This window comes from Varanus komodoensis, unplaced genomic scaffold (assembly GCF_004798865.1).
Source record: "Varanus komodoensis strain SLA01 unplaced genomic scaffold, ASM479886v1 scaffold63, whole genome shotgun sequence".
Lineage (NCBI taxonomy): Eukaryota > Metazoa > Chordata > Lepidosauria > Squamata > Varanidae > Varanus > Varanus komodoensis.
In genome coordinates, this window is record NW_025336259.1 from 764240 (window position 1) to 783489 (window position 19250).

Below are 19250 nucleotides of genomic sequence, written 5' to 3' on the forward strand. Positions count from 1 at the left end.
CTGCCTGGCGACAGTGACACACGCGCTGGTGACTTCCCGCCTAGACTTCTGTAACGCGCTCTACGTGGGGCTACCCTTGAAGACGGCCTGGATACTTCAGTTGGTTCAGAATAGAGCTGCCAGGCTGCTGACGGGGACTGGGCGTTATGTTCACATGACTCCAGTCCTCCATCAGCTTCACTGGCTCCCCACTGAAGTCCGGGCCCAATTCAAGGCGTTGGTTATGACCTATAAAGCCCTCAATGGCTTGGGACCTGGTTACCTGAAGGAGCGCTTGCGTCCATATATGCCCGCCCGCCCCCTGAGATCAGCTACAGATGCCCTTTTCCGGGAACCCTCCGTGAAGGAAATTAGGAGGGTAGGTACCCGGAGGAGGGCCTTCTCTGCGGTGGCGCCCAATCTATGGAATGCGCTCCCCAGAGAGGTCCGCCTGGCGCCGTCATTTGCTTTTCGGCGCCAGGCGAAGACCTTTTTATTTAAATCTCATTTTAATTGTTAATTTATTTGTATTTCTAGGATTTTAAATCTTTTAAGCCGAGATGCACCGGGTTTTAATATTTTTACTGTTTAATTGTTCTATTTATGCATTTTGTTTTGTTGTGAGCCGCCCCAAGGCTTTGTTGCGATGGGGACGGCATAAAAATGTTTTAAACAAACAAACAAACAAACAAAACTGCAGCGGTGAAAGAGGACACAGGCCTGCCCACCAGACCGTCCGTCCCTCGGTCCTTCAGCTCACACTCCTGCCCGCTGCATCCCGAGGAAGAGCCAAGTCCCGTTTGCTGCAGCGGGCGGAAGCAGAAGGTGGAGAAAAGGAAGAGCAGGAGACGGTGGCAAACGCAGAGCGCGCTTTTTGGCACCTCGGCAGAGCAGGGGGAACACGGCTTTGTGTGATGACCTTCAGAGCTGCCAAGGACAGGGCGAGAGGAGCCGCTTGCCGGAGGGGGAGACGCTGCCTGGGCTGAAGGGAGCTGGAAAGGCAGCACCACCTGCTGGACACTTGCAGGTTCGCCCCCCCCCATGTGCAAATAAGCCCCTCAGAAAGGTACAAAGGTGCATCCCGAGACTGTGGTGTGGTGGTTAAGAGCACGGGACTGGGACTCAGGCGATCCCTAGTCCCCGCTCGGCCATGGAGCCAACTGGGTGACTTTGGGCCAGTCACAGACTCTCAGCCCAGCCTACCTCACAGGGTTGTTGTTGTGGGGATGAGATGGAGGAGGAGAATGATGTGAGCTGCCTTGAGCCCTTTGTAGGAAAAAGGCAGGATAGAAATCGGAAAATAAATAAATCGGACTGGGTGGAACAGCAAAGCACGCACGAAGGTGGCCAAGAGATTCTCCCTCAGGGATGGCGAGGGCAACACGGCACCCCCCCCTCCACACACCCCCCTTTTGCCCTCCCAAAACTAGGGGGTGGGAATGGCAGCGTGCTGCCAAAGAGAGCTTCGGCTATGCAGTGGTATAGAAATATATAATAATGCAATATGGTAGCAACCCACTGCCGAGGCTGAACCGAGGACAAATGCAGCTTGTTTGCAAGCCAGATGCTCTGAGGATTTCCCCACATATTCCTGGTCCAGGAGTTTGACTTGGATTGCAGGACTGAATGGAGCTCGTACAAAATTCCTGCCCTACTCTTCCTTCATTGCAGCAGTATAATTTTATGGGGGAGGGGGGGTCTATTGCTGCTACTACTACTTCTATTATTATGCATTTATATCCCACCTGTTTTTCTCTTGTGAGGAACTCAAGGTATTTACAAAGATCTAATTTATCTTCACAGCAGCTATGTCTTAGGTAGGTTGAGCTACAAGTCAAATCAATCTATGTCTTACTTACTTACTTATTTATAGAGAGCCAGTGTGGTGTCGTGGTTAAGAGCATGGGACTGGGACTCAGGCGACCCGGGTTCGAGTCCCCGCTTGGCCATGGAGCCAACTGGGTGACTTTGGGCCTGTCCCAGACTCTCAGCCCAACCTACCTCACAGGGTTGTTGTTGTGGGGATAAGATGGAGGAGGAGAATGGTGTAAGCTGCCTCGAGCCCTTTGTGGGAAAAAGGCAGGATATAAATCGATGTATAAATAAATATTTAGGAGACTTCTATGCCGTCCCATTCGCCGAAGCCTCTTAGGTAGGTTGAGCTGCAAGACTGACTGATTCAAAGTCACCTGATAACGGTGGACGATGGAACCCATGACGTAGGGAGGTGGTGGGTTCTCGGCACTGGAGGTATTCAAAATGCAACTGGGCAGCCATCTGGGAGGGATGGTTGAACTGGGAGTCCTGCACTGAGCTGGGTGTTGGACCTGATGGCCTTCTGGCCCCTTCCAGCTCTACTGTTCTAGGAATCGATGAGTGAGGACTAGGACACAGGACTGGCCGGCTCCAACCACTGCTCCACACTGGCCCTTCAACCATCTTTGCTGACTTGCCAGCACCGGCCAAAGACCTGCTAGTAGAGCCAGGCCCAGCATCGCTCCATCTTGCACGTATGCCTTTCCTAGCAGTAAATGAGCAAGCGACTTCCACATCTGCAACAAACACCTGCATCTTCTCCAACATTAGTCTCTTAATTGGACCGCTCTCTGCTGCCTTCTCCTGGAGGGCTCCTTCAATCACTTCCCCTTCAAAATGCTAAGAAGCTTCTGAAACACACCACTGAAGAGGCAGAAATTGCTGGGACTTACTCCCCAGGCTTCAGCTGAAAATACTTCTAGCTCCTCTGTAAAACTGGATGCAAGACAGGTCTCTAGAAACAGGACAATTTAGCCTTCTCTACATGAAATGAAAAAATCGAAATCCTGAAAGATTTTGCATCCCTTGGCTCAGTCGTCACTTCAAGCAGAAACTGCAGCCAAGAAATTCAAAGAAGACTGAGATTTGGAAGGGCAGCGATGAAGGAACTAGAAAGATCGCCAAGTGTCAGGATGTTTTACTGGAGATCAAGGCCAACATCATCCACACTCTTGGACTTTGCCAAAAAGGCCAAATGCTACTTTATTTATTTTATGTATGTATTTATTTAGGAGATTTATCGGCCGTCCATCACTGTCGTCTCTGGATGGCTTACAGTATATTATAAATCCTAAACAAAATAAATTGACTATACCACGACTGAGTAGAAAAATGACATGGTTAAAATAAATAAAATAAATAAATATACAATTAAAATTGGTTAGCTTTAAAATATTGGTCAAATAAAAAGGTCTTGGCCTGGCGCCGAAAAGCAAATAATGATGGTGCCAGGCGGATCTCTCTAAGGAGCGCATTCCATAGTCGGGGCGCCACCGCAGAGAAGGCCCTCCTCCGGGTACTCTGTCTTCTGACCTCTTTCAAAGAAGGCTCCTGGAGGAGGGCCTCTGCTGCCGATCTTAGGGGGCGGGAGGGCATGTAGGGGAAAAGGCGTTCCTTTAGGTATCCTGGTCCCAAGTCGTGCAGGGCTTTATAGGTAACAACCAGCACCTTGAATTGAGCCTGGACTTCAATGGGAAGCCAATGGAGCTGATAGAGGACTGGAGTCATAATTCTATGAATATTTTGGGCTGCTTTAATAGAAATATCACTTCCAAATCAAATAGAGTACTAGACTCAGCCCTGGTTAGGCCTCACCTGGAGTTCTGTCAAGGTGCAGACAAGCTGGAAAGGGTTCAGAGGAGGGCAGAAAGGATGATCCGGGGATCGGAAGCAAAGCCCTGAGAGGAGAGATTGAGGGGACTGGGCGTGTTTAGCCTCGAGAAGACAAGACTGTGGGCAGATAGGATAGCCCTCTTCAAGTGCTTGAAGGGTTCTCACAAAGAGGGAAGCCAGGATCTCTTCTCCATCACTCCGGAGCGCAATCACGGGCTCAAGTTACAGGAAGCCAGAGCCTGGCTTGGTATCAGGAAGAACTTCCTGGCTGTTAGAGCAGTACAGCAGTGGAACCCATGACCTGGAGAGGTGGCGGGCTCTCCCACGCTGGAGGCCTTCCAGATGCAGCTGGGCAGCCATCTGAAGGGATGGATTAAGTAGGAGCTTTTTTTTCCTGAGCAGGGAATTGGACCCAAAGGCCCTCTGGCCCCTTCCAACTCTCCTCTTCTAGGATTCTAGGATTCACAATCACTACATAGGGTGTGAAAGCTGGACAGGGGAGAACGCTGGCTGGACGAAAATGGAAGCGTTTGAAACCTGGTGCTTGGAGGAGAGCTTTGCAATTACTGACAGACTGACAGAAAGCCTAACAGGTGGGTCCTGGATCAAATCAAGCCAAAAGTTTCCCTGGAAGCAAAAAGGGCAAAACGGGCTGTAATTCTTTGGGCACATCAGCTCCCAGGAGACGACAATTGTGCGAGGCAAAGGCAAAGGCAGAAGGAGGAGGAGGAGGAGAAGACCAAGACCAAGACCAAGACCAAGACCAAGACCAAGACCAAGACCAAATATGAGATGATTGACTCCATAAAGGAAGCCACAGTCTTGGGTTTAGAAGAGCTGAGCAGGGTTGCCAAGGAGAGTGCATTTTGGAGGGCTTTAATTCATAAGCCAGGTATTTTATTTATTAGATTTATAGCCTACCTTTTTCTTTTTTAACAAACTCAAAGCAGCCCGCATCATTCTCCTCCTCCTCCTCCGAGTCTTAGCCCCACAACAACAACCTTGTGAGAGATTCTGTGCTGAGGTTCTGTGCTTGGCCCAAAGTCGCACTGTTTGCCTCCACGGCTAAGCAGGGACTAGGACCCAGGGTTCGTGAGTCCCGGTCCTGCGCTCTTAACCCCTGCACCACACTGGCTCTCAGACATGGCTTACAGGCATGTAACAGCAAAGACGTGCTTGAAAGCAAATGAATCATGGGAGATGATTCCCTAGGCTGATTTTGCACTGAAACACCTTGAAAATGACCCATATTATTTTGGTTTTTCATGAACCAACCTTCCTTCCTTCCTTCCTTCCTTCCTTCCATCCATCCATCCATCCATCCATCCATTTTTACATGTATTTATAGACTGCCTATAACTGCCAAGGTCTTCCTAGGTCGCTTACATAAATACTTTATTATTATTATTATTATTATTATTATTATTATTATTATAGCATTTCTATGCCGCCCCTTGCCGAAACCTCGGGCGGCTTACAACAAGATAAAATACATTGAAATACAATAGTACATAATAAATTACCATTAAATATAACAATACAAAAAATACATTGATTTACAAATGCAAAATTAAAATTATCAGTATAAAATAAAAATATAGGAGGAGAAAGAGAAGGAAGAAGAAGTTGCCCAGGCCAGATCATATGTTTTAACAATTGAAATGATGTTTAAATAAAAAGGTCTTTACCTGGCGCCGAAAAACCAGTAACGACGGTGCCAGGCGGACCTCTTTGGGGAGTGAATTCCATAGGTTGGGCGCCACCGCAGAGAAAGCCCTCCTCCGGGTACTTACTCTCCTAATTTCTTTCATGGAGGGTTCCCGGAGAAGGGACTCTCCCGCAGATCTCAAAGGGCGGTCGGGCATATACGGACGTAAGAACTTTGTTCTTGTGCTGTGCAAAATATCCTTTATCCTGTAGTAACCGAGATATTCTCCTTTTTGGGAAGAGTTTAAGTGAGTTTGTTAAACCTTCATTGGGCATTAGCCAAATCCACATCCATCGAATGAGTGCACTAAGTTGGTACAAAGATATGATTACAGGTGTTTTGCAAAAACCATATAGAAAGAAAAAAGTGCTGGAATTATGCAGGAATGGGCACATAGGATGAAATAACCTGGATATACACGTGTGGGGTGGGGTGGGGGTTTGAAAGGAACTGCGAAATGCTTCTTCTAACATCTATACTAGAGCTGAGCGACAGGCCAATAATTGGTACAACCTGATAAAACACAGTGTGATCATTTGTTTCCAAGAATTTAAGGCAGCTTTTATAATGATTCATTAGCAGCCTCTCCAGTTATTGGTCAATGAGTCCTGAGATATTTCCTGGAATGCTCCAGCAATCAAGTTACTAGTTAGGGAACAAGAACTGCATTTCATGCAGCCATACCCCAAGTATTTTACCCAGAATTCCCTGTCGCCAGTTAAGCTGGACCACAATTCCCACCTTCCCCCAGCCAGCAGATGTGTTGGACTACAACTCCCAGAATCTCCCACTCAGCTATCCTGGGAGTTTATTTATTATTTAAAAACTTTAAAATCTGTGTTTATTTGTTTAAGACTTCTAGATCATCCCTTACCATGGTCTCAGGACAGTTTAACAATAAGACAAAATAGAATAAAACACGGCATTCTTCAAAATCTTATCCAATCAACAATAAAGCCCATATTAAAACAAATCTTACAACACTGGGGAAATAAAAAGGTTGTAGTCTGACACATCTGGAGAGCACCAGCTTGGCACAGACTGTGCTTCGCTGCAGGATTAACACTGCCAGCAGACTCTTCGAAGCCGTTCCACTGCCCACTGGCCCCTTCCGCTGAGATTCTCTCTCCCCAAGTCCACTTCGATGCTTGAAGGGAGCAAAGGGGCCCGTACCCATGGTGCCGGTTTTGTCATTAGCACCAGGGGACAGGTTGGGTCCTTGCGTCATTCCGAGTCCCTTCCGGCACCGCCGTTCTCCGGCAGGCGGGGAGGAATGCTGCACAGACTGTGCGCCAGACAGCTCCCCGTGGAGCGTGATCAAAGCCAACCTTCTGGCTTCCCACACCGAGCCCTCCGCTCGGGTCTTAAGCTGCATGTCCGGAAGAGCGCGGCTCACGGGAGGGCCCTCTGTGCCGGGTACGATCGGGGGGCTACGTCAACTCCATCACCACCCAGCTGCGCTTGTTTTAGAAAGCACCGAACCCTACTAGGGGTTGCCCCCCAAGAAATGACAAAGCCGGAAAGCCCTTGGCCTGCAGCCTGAAAAATGCAGAAACCAAGGGGGACTGGAAGGAGGCAAGCTGGGAAAGGACAGAGATGTTGAGCCACAGGGTCGCCAACGGGAAAGGACGAAAGGCGCTGAGAGAAGGTTTTAAAATGTTCACCTTGGAAAAACATGGTGGGTGTGAAGAAGTCTCTCAAACATGGCAAGATAGGCGGGCAAAAGATGACAAGCCTGAGAGGGCCCCACGGATCCATTTCACCCCAGCGTCAGCCTATTCTGCTTTTGGTGGATGCCAAGATTTGCCAATGCGCATCCGAGTCCGCTCACCATCTCTGGGTGTGAAAGCTGGACAGAAAGAAAGTGGGCCGCAGGGGAGCTGACTGATGCGTTCCAAACAAGGTGCCGAGGGAGGGCTTTGTGGATACCCTGGACTGACGGAAAGGCAAACAAGGAGGCTTAGCTCAAATCAAGCCAGAGTCTTCCCGAGAAGCAAAAGCGACAAAACCGAGGCTGTCCTGGGCACCTCACGAGAAGGACGGCTGGTCGACTCCATCAAGGAAAGCCACGGGCTTGAGTTTCTGAGGGCTGGACAGCACCAAGGACAGGACCGTCTGGACGGCGTCTTTCGCAGGGTCAGAGACAACGTGACCCCAGAGAACAACAAGAAACAGTCCACAGCGCCTTTGCAAACGCAGCCGCTTTCTCCTTGGTTTCGGACACCTCTTGACTCAAGCGTGCCTGTGTGTCGATGTACAATTATGCACATTAGCTTAATGGGCTCCTCTCTCTGCCCACATTTGCCCCGATTTCTTGTCCAGGCAACAAGCGTTGCTTAATCGGTTTGAGGCTGCCTGGGAGTATTTCACACCAAGGAGCTTGTCTCTTGCTAAACTTGCTTGGGATTGTGCCCTGAATGAAGAAAGACACATGTGGGCTGGAAAGATCTCCTTTACTGTATTTTTCCATGGAAATGTTTCCACTTTTAGAAATGCACCGTTTCATAGAACAAATAATGCGCAGCGACATTAAGTTCGCTTGGGCAAGGGGAATGGATCCAGTACTAGTAAATATAAAATTAAAATGTTCAGGTGGGCCTCTTGACCCGGTATCCAAGGCTACTTTTGGCCAATGAGAACCAGCTGAAATTAGCACAATTTATTTCTGCTGAGTTTAACAGTGGCGGATTTCCAGCAGCAAATGCTGCCCACAGTTCACAATTTTCAGGACCTCCCCCCACCCCCTCACTTAAAATCTGAATAATGGAAAGTAATACAAGGAAAATAAAGGCAATAATTTCAAAATAAGCCTTGACCTGATTTGAATGCATTTGTTCCTCATTCATCTGTGCGCTTACTGGAGTCCAAACTCTAGCATGACCATCATGGATTTTAATTCGACTGCTTTTGGCTGCTGGAAAAACTTGCTTAGACATTTATATAGCTTGTAAAATCAAGAGGGGATCTTTTTTTAAAAAAACTTTGTTTACTACATGTAAGCAATCGGCTTACCAAATCAGACCTGCAAATCAACTCACAGCACGGATCACAGGAAGTTAACGGGACATGAATGGGTGCCTCTGTCTTTGGTGTGAGGGAAAGTGGTACAAAGGCAGAGGTGGATCCCAAATTTCAATGTTGGGAGATCCACAGATGTCACTGCTGATGGTGGGGAAACTCCCAGGATGCCCCAGGTGGATGTGGGGAAGATACCTGGAGGGCCAACTCTCTCCCCAAGAAACCCCCCAAGTGTTTTTCGATTTTTATGCCAAAGGCAGGTTTATGGCTGAGGCAGGTCTTGCACAATCTGTGATGTTCCCAAAATACTTGCAGTTGATCTTTGGGAAAAAATAAGCACTCACAAAATTGAACGGAACGGAACAGAACAGACTGTCCTGGGGATTTCCCTATAAACAGACCCAGAATGCAAGATTTATGCTCAATATGCCAAGTGCTTTGAGGCTGGAATAACTCTTTGGATGGAGCCCATGTGCCTTTTTGGATATAAACCCTGTCCATCATGGGTACACTCAGAAGGAAAGCTACTTAGGAGAAAATGCTTCTTATTTAGGGTCGAAGCTGGCCTTGGGTGGTTTGGGGGCTTCCAGAGCAGCTGCGGGAACGTATGAGCGGACTTGGAAGAGTAGCAAGGGGCAGGAGGGTGAGCTGAACTCTCTGACCGGGTTTGTGCATCACGACAACCAAGAGTACAGGGCAGAGTGTGAGGGGTCTTCAAATCACAAGCTGCCATTCCCTATAAACCCTCCACTATGGTTTAACTAGGGCTGGTTAATGACAAACAGCAGCCCAGCGTTTACTGTGTGACAACAAATCACGGGTTCTCTTCCGGGGTTATTTGTGGTTATAGTCGAATCATAGTGGAGGGTTTACAAATAACAACAAGCCAGGATGGAGCAATGATCCATGATTCAAGGACAACCCATGCTCGACCTGTAGTCCGGGCTGCTGTCATGTGGGGACAAGGCCTTTCTCTCCTCTCCAAAGTGGTTTTCCGAGGACTCTGATAACAGAGTCCGCATAGCCTTCTTCTCCATGAATCTGTCCAAGTCTTTTAAAAGCCATTCAAATTGGTGGCCATCAGCACTTCCTGTGGCAGTGAATTCCACTATGTGAAGAAGTACAAACAACCAAGTTTACAACCCAACAACAAACCAGGGGTTCTTTTCATGGGTTGTGATGAACAAGCCATGGATTGCTAGGTTCACACAACACAATAACAATGGCCATCCACGCTCAACTGAAGCTGGCATGTTGTGTGAACCCAGCCAATGGAGTGATGGGGGATCTGTCACACCTGTTTCTATAGACCTCCTTCTTTTCCCTCTTTCACGTCCATCCCAGGCCGTCTTTATCCAAGGGTTTTTGTTCTTATGAAACATGAGCAGTTTTCAAATGAACACATTAAGAGACGTTTAAATAGGTGTATTCCCCCACTGACGAAAGCACTTTTGCACACATTTAGAAATTTATGCAGTGCGGTTTGCCCATTTTCAAATGTGTTGAACACAAGCCCAGAAATGCGAAGATCCCCCACCGTGAATTGCATCCACTTTTGGGAAAGGGGCATCAGGTAATTTGGAAAAAATAAAAACATGAACTATTTTTTTTTTTACCCCTGCTTAATGCGTACTTTGTCCTTACCCAGCAGGCCTGAAATACCTGCTTGGGAAGGAGCTAACCTGCTCTTCTGGTGTACAGATAAATGGGTCCTACATCTATTTTCTTCCTTTTAAAAGTTTTCACATGCAGTCTGACAAAATCCTCCACCGTCTGTGAAGAAACTGTAGATAAGCCATCACCTCTTGGTCGCATCAGCTTGTCCACCTCACAGGGCTGTTTTGTGAACTAATGGCTAAACAAAAGCTGGTTTACAAAACACAGAGGTGGTCTACTTTTCCGGTTTATTTCCGGTTTATATCCTGCCTTTTTCCTACAAAGGGCTCAAGGCAGCTTACATCATTCTCCTCCTCCATCTTATCCCCACAACAACAACCCTGTGAGGTAGGTTGGGCTGAGAGCCTGTGACTGGCCCAAAGTCACCCAGCTGGCTCCATGGCCAAGCGGGGACTCGAACCCGGATCGCCTGAGTCCCAGTCCCATGCTCTAACCACTACACCACACTGGCTCACCACAGTGCCTCTGGGCATACCTTTGGGGGGTATGGCGGGGAGAAGGCCCACGGTGGCCGCAAAGCCCACGGCTCCGTGGCCGAGCAGCAGCTGGGCAAACACAAGCCCCAGGCGGGTCCCTCGGCATTCCCAGGAGACGCTCCTGCCTGGAACCCTGAAAGCCACCGTTGCCTGTCGACACCGACGACACGGGCCGGGTGGACCATGCGAGCTGCTTGGGGTGGGCAGCTGCCGATGGTCCGAGGGCACCTGGGCTCCGAAGCGGTGCAGATGGAGCATCCGCGGAGCACCTTGGAAAGAACGAGGCTGAGCTACCTTCAGAGATGAAATGTATGCCCAGAGGCACTGCTGGCCGCCATCCTGGGGGGGCTTCAAAGGGGTAAACCAGGTCCATGGAGGGTGTGTTGGTGATGACCTATAAAGCCCTAAACGGCTTGGGTCCTGGCTACCTGAAGGAGTGCTTACGTCCATATATGCCCAGCCGCCCCCTGAGATCAGCGGGAGAGGCCCTTCTCCAGGAACCCTCCGTGAAGGAAATTAGGAGGGTAGGTACTCGGAGGAGGGCTTTCTCTGCGGTGGCGCCCAATTTATGGAATGCGCTCCCCAGAGAGGTCCGCCTGGCGCCGTCATTGTTTGTTTTTCGGCGCCAGGCGAAGACCTTTTTATTTAAGCGTCATTTTAATTGTTAACAATATTTGTTTATTTATCTGGCCAGGGCGACTTCTTTTATATTGTTATTTCTTTTATATTGTTAATTTTATATTGTTATTTTTGTATTTTATTGTATTTTGTGCTGTGAGCCGCCCCGAGGCTTCGGCAAGGGGCGGCATAGAAATGTTTTAATAAACAAACAAACAAACAAACAAACAAACGTGGCTGTTAGCCTGGCTGGCTTGACTGTACCTCTAGGGTCAGAGGTGGGATGCCTATGCAGGCCTCTTGCTGGGGAACATGGGAAAGTGAGTACTGCTGCACATAGCGATGGCCACCAATCTGAGAGGCTTTGAAAGGAGATGGGACAAGCTCACTCAGGAGAAAGCCACCCGCGGCTACTGGCCCTGATGGTGTTCTGCTATCGCCAGGAGTAGGGTGGGATGCCTGAAGGCTGGGGCACATGGGCAAGAGGGTGCTGCGACTCCATGTCCAGCTGTGGGCTTCCTACAGCAGCCAGCCGGCCACCGTGTGAACACAACGCCTAAACAAACAGTGGGCCAGACGGACATCAGCGTGATCCCGCCGTGCGGCTCTTTTCGTGTTCGTCTGGGGCAAGAAAAAGGTTCTGCTCCCACCAGCAGCGACTGGGCGTGCAGGACGTTCCAGGCGCACAGGAAATGGTGCTCGGCCTGCCTTGCTGTCCAAAGGTTATTCTTGTGGGATAGAAACCTGCCTTTTGTTTTAAAGTGACAACCGAAAGATGTCATTGCTCAGGAATGCAAATTCCGCACAGCGCTGTCGAAGCGGAACAGCTGCGAATGCCGAGTTCGTGGCCTTGGCCAGCGAGTCAGGTCCTCCGTGCCTGGAATCTATCAGAAATGTGCAGAATACCAGGCTGGCTTTTCTTTATGACGTTCTGGCTTGGGAACACAGGTAGCAAAGTGGCTCGCTCGTCATGCCAGCTGGACAACATCTTATGTTTCAAAAGCCAAAGGAATGCAGGAGAGCTTGGGGGATTAAAAGCATTCCACACCAGCTGGGGATTGTGGTCTTCTCGGCGCAGGGGAACCTGTGATCTGCAGGCCAGGGAATGGAACAGCAGCCACAAGCAGAGGCGTGTAGGAGGGGGGCCCTCCGCTTCTCTTTGGAGGGTCAGGGCTCTCTGCAAAGGCTTGCAGATCAGAAATTGCTCTCCCCGGTGCTCAGTCCGCTGCCTCCGATGCAGTAAGGCTCACGTCAGAATAACACGGGGGGGTTGCTGCAGTTTTGTGCAGTTGTGCTGTCTCTGACTATTATTGCATTGCATTTACACCCCACCTTTCTTCCTTTTGCAAGGAACCAAAGGCAGCTGGTCATCCTCCTTTCCATTTACCTTCACAACAACCCTGCGAGGTAGGTCAGGCTGGGAGTCAGTGACTGGACCGAAGTCACCCAGTGAGCTACACAGCTGAGTAGGGACTTGAACCCTGAGCGCCCGAATCCCCAGTCAAACCCTCTCACCACTATACCACACTGCCTCTTGATCACAATTATTTCTAGCCTGTCTCTAAGATACCAATTCCACATTGATCTTTGGCAGGAAAATGTCCCATATTCTAAGAAAACCGTGAATTTGGCCTATGGTGACATAACGCAATGCACACGGTGACCCCCTGAATGACCGTCTTCCAGATGCCCTGTCCTTGGCAGCCCTGCTCGGCCCTTGGCGAGGAGGCGGGTTCCCTTGATGGAAGTGCCCATCTCCTGGTTGGAGCATGCGCAGAACGGATGTGAAGGAGCCGAAGGCGCTCGCTGGAGTCTCTTCCAGCCACGGCCTGCGTCTTGCAGCAACTCAAAAGATGGCCTTCTACGTGATGGCCCCTTTCTGGGGAAGAGCTTCCCCCCCTGCTGCAGGTGACCTACCTGCTCGTAAAATCGAGCCTGTTCATGCAGGCATTCCTAGAAAGTGATTTTAGTACAAGAGCTCGTAAATCCTGGATAGTTGCGGGAGATTTTACGGCCTTATGCTATCAATACGATCTTGCCGTTTGCTTGGTTGTCTCTAAAGACAAAAGGCAGGCTAGAAATAATTGTGATCATTAACAATAAAGGCAGTCTATACAGAGTTTTAATAAATAACAATAAGGGCAGAAGATAAATACCTGAAATACGGAAACAGTGGATGGATGTTGTTCAGGGGCCCAGTTCTCATTCAGATTCCAGGCAGACACAGAGCTTACATTCTCCCTGGTTCTACCAAGAAAGCCACGTGCCTGTTTGGGATGCACTATGGCGGGCCTGCCGAATCTGCCTCCTGGGGGCACCCAGAGATGAGGGGGGCTCCCCGACCCAGCCTCACTCACTGAATTTTGTGGAGAGGTTCATCTGCACCAAGCGGTCCTCCTCTATTTTCCTGCCCCCCTTCCATCTTTTCGCTTCCAGAAAAGAAAGCCCATTCCGAGGGAAGGACGGAAGAGCCGCACAGAGCTGGTTGATCGGGAGGACCAGGACCCGGCCCATCTCAGGGCACCCACGCCAGGATCGAGCCCTCCAGCACCCGAGGCCAGCAGAAACTGGGTCGAGCCACAGCAGACCTCCCCACGGTCCAGAAGGGTACCAACTGGGCGGCATCTGGTTCCCTTCTCAAAAGAATGCACGCACACAACCTCAGTCCGACGGAGACCCCAACCATTTCAGTGGGTCTGCTCAAAGTAATGCCAACGTCGGATGGAGAGCACCGCCGGAACCTGCCCTTCCCCATCCGGATGCCCTGCAACTGTGCTGGACTACAACTGCCATCATGCCCGGTCAGCGTGGCCCTTGGGTGAGGGGAGGACCCCTGCAATCTGTGGGCACCACGCAGGAGAAGGGCTCCGGGCGAGGCCCATCGCGAGCCCTGGGCACAGGGTGGGGAGGCAATCGAAACCAACAGTTCTGGGCTCCTCTTGGTCCCAGATAGTAAATCAGCAGAAACGGCAAGAGAAAAAGCATTTTCTCCAGTTCCTCCTCCTCCTCCTCCTCCTCCTCCTCCTCCTCCACCCACCAAACACAACTCAACAGGAAATGCTTGTAGTTCCTGGACTACTACAATCACGCTGGCCTATTTTTAGTCAAGCCTAAAATATGCAGCCGCTATTTATAGCAAGGTTCTTTCGCAAACACCTTAAACAAAACCTGCACAACGTATGCTAGGAAAATATATCTATAAATCACCAGACAGATTAATGGCCGCTCGCATTCCCGGCTGCCTGGTGTGCCCGCCAGCTCTCCCCCGCGGGCGCTCGCACACCCCGGCCGGCTGCATTCCTACGGTCTGGTCCGGACCCTGGAATGCGGGACACGCAGCTGCGCACCTCCCGAGAAAGGTCAAAATAATCTCGGAGGAAAGTGGCTTGCGAGGGGAGCGATCGGTGGGTGTTGTGAGAGACGGGAAGCGGCTGGAAGGGTCTGGGGCGAAGCCTCAGTTCCTTGGGGGCCGCCAGAAGGTTGGGAAAGCACCGTGCAAACGAGGGTGCCTCAGCCCCTCATTTAGTTTCAAAAGAGCAAGCGAGGTCCAATGTGGACCCCCCCCCCCGCTTAGCCCCTTTCCCCAGGATCTACTGGTCTACGGGTGTCCAGGGGGCAGAATAATCCACATATATTTATTTTAAAGACTGCTTGTTCCCAGCAAGGCTTTCTGAAGGTGAAAGCCATGATTTTGCCCCGTGGAAGCAGCTTCCCTCGAGTCAGGAACAGGCACCACAATCCACACCCTCCCCAGTTCCAGAAGAACACAAGGCAGTACACAGCCCCCCTCCCCCGTCCAGGGGTCCCCTCCCCAACACAGGTGAGAAATGCTCTCTGCTTCTGTTCCCATCTCACCTGGAGCAGGTGCTCAGGGGTCTTACCTGCCCATTCCAGACGGGCTGCCCCAGATGCTTTGCATCGTGGCAGGAGGCACTGAAAAGGTGAGACTGGGGCCCCCAGGAGCCCACTCGGCCACGAAGCTCCCCGGGTGACTCTGGGGCCAAGCAGCGACTCTCAGCCTGATCTACTTTGCAGGGCTGTTGTGAAGATAAAGAGGAGAGGGGACCAGGGGAGAGCAGGGGGACTACCCGGGGGAGCTTGCTCAGTTCAGAGGTGGCAGGATGCCGGGGGCGGGGGCAGGCAGGTGGGATCAGCACCTCTGCCCATAACAGGGGGCTGGCCTCCCTGGCTCCACAGCCAGCCACTGCCTTCGTCACAATGGCAGTCCCGGGATGCGCCGTTTCAGGCCACTCCTTGACCTACATGGCGCTTGGCCAGAGGACATTACCAAAGACAGCCGCCCCACCCCAGGCAGCCAGAGGGGTGTTGCACCGAAGCAGCAAGACCGGAAAGCAGGAGGCTGAGGTCCCTGTCCCTTCTTGGCCACACAGCTCACTGGCTGATTTTGGACTAAGCACTAACTCCAGCTTCACCTACCCTGCAGGGCTGTTGTGAAGACAAGAGGGAGATCATGGGGCTATGGCTGCATTAAACAAGCAAACAATCTCACAGGCCAGCCTCTTGGCCAGTCCAAAAACCCAGTCCCAGGAAAGCCAACCTACTGCTATCTTTGCCTCCCTTTTGTTAGCCTGATCAACATCAGACTGCAAGCGCCTTGGGGCAGGGAACTTGCTTCCTTATGTTGCACTGTAAAAGGGAAGTACACGTTGATTGCATAAATCACAGCCCCTAGGCCTGCTGGCCAGTCTCACAAGATCTAAATACGGTAAATAAAATAGAGGCAGAAAGCCATCGAAAGCCCCTGAACGTACAATATTCACATTTACATCTCTTCAGTTTGTGGGCGCAATCTGAGAAGCAGGATATTATTAGATGCGTCTGTGGGCATCGCACTGCGGCTGCAAGCCACCGTTTACGAGCGTCGCTCACCCACAACCAGCTGAACGTTCCAGCGCTTCAAGACGGCTAGATCAGTGTGTGTGTGTGTGTGTGCTTGTGTGTTCCTTGCAGGGGTAACTTCCGTTCAGGGCTTGCTGTGCCTGACGGGCTCGGAACGAGTGCAAGAGAGCCAGTGTGGTGCAGTGGTTAGAGCATGGGACTGGGACTCAGGAGTTCTGGGTTCTAGTCCCCACTCAGCCATGGAGCCAACTGGGTGACTCTGGGCCAGTCACAGACTCTCAGCCCAACCTACCTCACAGGGTTGTTGTTGTGGGGATAAGATGGAGGAGCAGATGTAAGCTGCCTTGAGCCCTTTGTAGGAAAAAGGCAGGATATATTGGGGAAAAAAAAAGAGCAAACTGCCAGAGAGCTGAACCCGGCTGAGCGCCACCTCGGACTGGCACCTGTCCATGGCGTTGGCCTTGCGGACAAAGCAGCGACGTGAAGGCTGACCGGTGGGGTGCGGAGGGTGGAGAAGGACTTGGAGGGCGGAATGTTATTTGCCCACCAAAGAAGCCGGGGAGAACGCCTGGAATGCACAGCGCTTTGCCCAGGTGGAACATGAGATGCATCCAGCCCCGACGGCAGAGAACGGTCTCACCTGAGGCCCGTTTCACTGGAAACGGGGCCGATCGGCCCGAGGCATTTGGCACATCTGGCAAATTGGTCCTGCCCGGCTGAGCCAAGCTCCCGAGGCAAGAGGGTACGGCAGGGGCACAGAGAACCAGGGCTGTCGGTCGCGCCAGGAATCAACTCAGGACCGCTCACACAATGTGAGTTTAAGAATGCCACCCTATAGAGACACGTTTAGGGGCAATCCTAGGCAAAGAAGACTTTCTCTGTCTAAACATGTGTAGGATTGAGCCTGGAATTAATTCAATCTGCATACTTTTCTATAAACAAATAAAAAACATCACCCTGAAGGAAAAGGTATCCTGGGTAAGATGACGCACACCAACCTTCTCCAACCTAGTGCCCTCCAGATGCTTTGAACTGTGGGCCCTATCAGTCCCAGCTTGCATGGCTAGTGGTCAGGGATAATGGGAGTTGTAGTCCAGAACATATGGAGGGTACCAGGTTGGGGAAGCCAGAATTAGCTGTACCTGTTGCAGTTGGAGGCCCTTCTTAGAACATGTGACCCCCTCTGCAAGAGAAGGACGCCCGCCTCGTCCCAACTTCGGCCACAGCCTTGGCTTTGCAAGACATTTCCTGCTGAACCAGATATATGTCACTAAATTAGAGCAGACTAGAAAGGTTCTAGATCTGAAGCTTTGTAAACGGATCTTTGCTTCTCTTTGCATGTTCAGCCTTGAGAAGAGAAGACTGAGGGGGACATGATATCCTTCTAGAAGTAGCTCAAAAGCTGTCACAGAGAGGAAGGTCAAAATCTCTTCTGGCTGATAACACAGTGCAGGACACGGAATAATCAATTCAGGTTGAGACAACCCAGATCCAGGCTGGACATCAGGAAAAGCTTCCTCATGTTCAGAGAAATATGACAGTGGAACCAGCTGCCTGAAGAGGTGGTGGGCTCTCCCACACTGGAGGCATTAAAAAAGAAGCTGGACAGCCACCTGAGTGGGATGGTGGAAATTGGTGTCCTGCAACAGCAGGGAGTGGACTAGATGGCCTTCACGGCCCCTTCCAGCTCTACTATTCTATGTTTCTATGATTTTTGTATCTAGTGAAAGAAGAGAAAAGAAAGGCAGAAGATCGATGGGATGGGAAGGGAACGCTGACTGAAAAGAAGGGGGCCAGAAAAGGGGGGGGGGCAGAATCATGCAGGGGACAGGAGATGGGGCAACCTCTCTCTTGCAGCTCACCAGCAGCTCTTTTGCTGTACTTGACTTGGAAACTGCATGCTGCTCTTTCCTTTCCACCTCCTTTCAATCCTGCACCAGCTTTTCTGGCGACTGCCGCCTCCACCTCCACCGATACCAGTCGGATGGAGTTCACACTGTGCGATTTCTCCCTCTCCGCCCACTTTAGGCACCGGGGTTCAATTTTATATGAAAAAATGTCCACAGAGCAATTTGCTGGACGCAGGGCTGTGCCCCACCCGCTGGAAGAGCGACAGAAACGATGCCCTGGCCATCTGCACCCACCGCTGGCTTGCTCCTGGATTCCCCCAAAGCCAGATTCCAAACCCACAACCAGGCCCCGGGGTGCCAAAGCCCCCTCCACCCAGCTGCAATTTTCAGATGCAGTATCACTGATGAGCTAGCTTGGCATCCGAATTGTTCCATGCGGTTAATGCCCCACAATGACTGTGTGTGTTTACCTTGTGGGATCTGCGGGCAGAAATATCACGAGATGGAGGCTGCAGCAAACAGCCCTGTGTAGTTGCTGGCAATTTGTTCCATTTGCATATCGTGTGTATCAGAAAGGGGGACGCCAAGCCATAAGCTTCTGGCTCACTCATTTGCTATTGTTCCCAAAATTACATACGAGGGATCTTGCAGAAGAAAGCTCTGACCCCCAAGCATCTCGAAATCTGAAATCATCATTTAGCTGGAGCCTGAAATCTTGCTGCTGGCCCCTGGCTGCATTTGGTAGATGCAGAAATCACGTCTTCAAGTACTTCTTTTATGGGGCCAAAGCCCTGCCCAGTTCACTGAATTTCACAGGTGGGCCAGACATTCTCCTGCCCTCTCATGTCTTCCTACCACCTCTTCCAACAGTCGTCGTCGTCGTCGTCGTCATCGTCTTCTTCTTCTTCTTCTTCTTCTTCTTCTTCTTCTTCTTCTTCTTATTATTATTATTATTATTATTATTATTATTATTATAATAACATTTCTATGCCGCCCCTTGCCGAAGCCTCGGGGCGGCTTACAACACAATACAATACAAAAATAACAATATAAAATTAAAATTAATAATATAAAATAAATTACACACACACACACACACACACACGATATAAAAGAAGTTATAAAAGAAAAGTTATAAAAGAAAAGAAAAGAAGTCGTCCTGGCCAGATAAATAAGTAAATATTGTTAACAATTAAAATGACGTTTAAATAAAAAGGTCTTCAAAGACACTAGAGAAGAGAAGGTGGAATCGTTGCACCAAACATTCTGGGGTGCTTAGTGCTGGCAGCTGCCAGTCTGGACGCATCCTCACCTCTACAGAAGCAGCTGAAGGAGCGCTTACATCCATATATGCCCGGCTGCCCCTTGAGATCTGCGGGAGAGGCCCTTCTCCAGGAACCCACCGTGAAAGAAATT

General features: G+C 50.4%; 1 protein-coding gene across 1 annotated transcript in view; it reads right to left on the reverse strand.

The window, feature by feature from the left end:
* ARHGEF17 (Rho guanine nucleotide exchange factor 17) overlaps positions 1 to 19250 on the reverse strand; it is a 156923-nt gene that overhangs the window by 74273 nt on the left and 63400 nt on the right. The gene's annotated exons all lie outside the window — the stretch shown is intronic.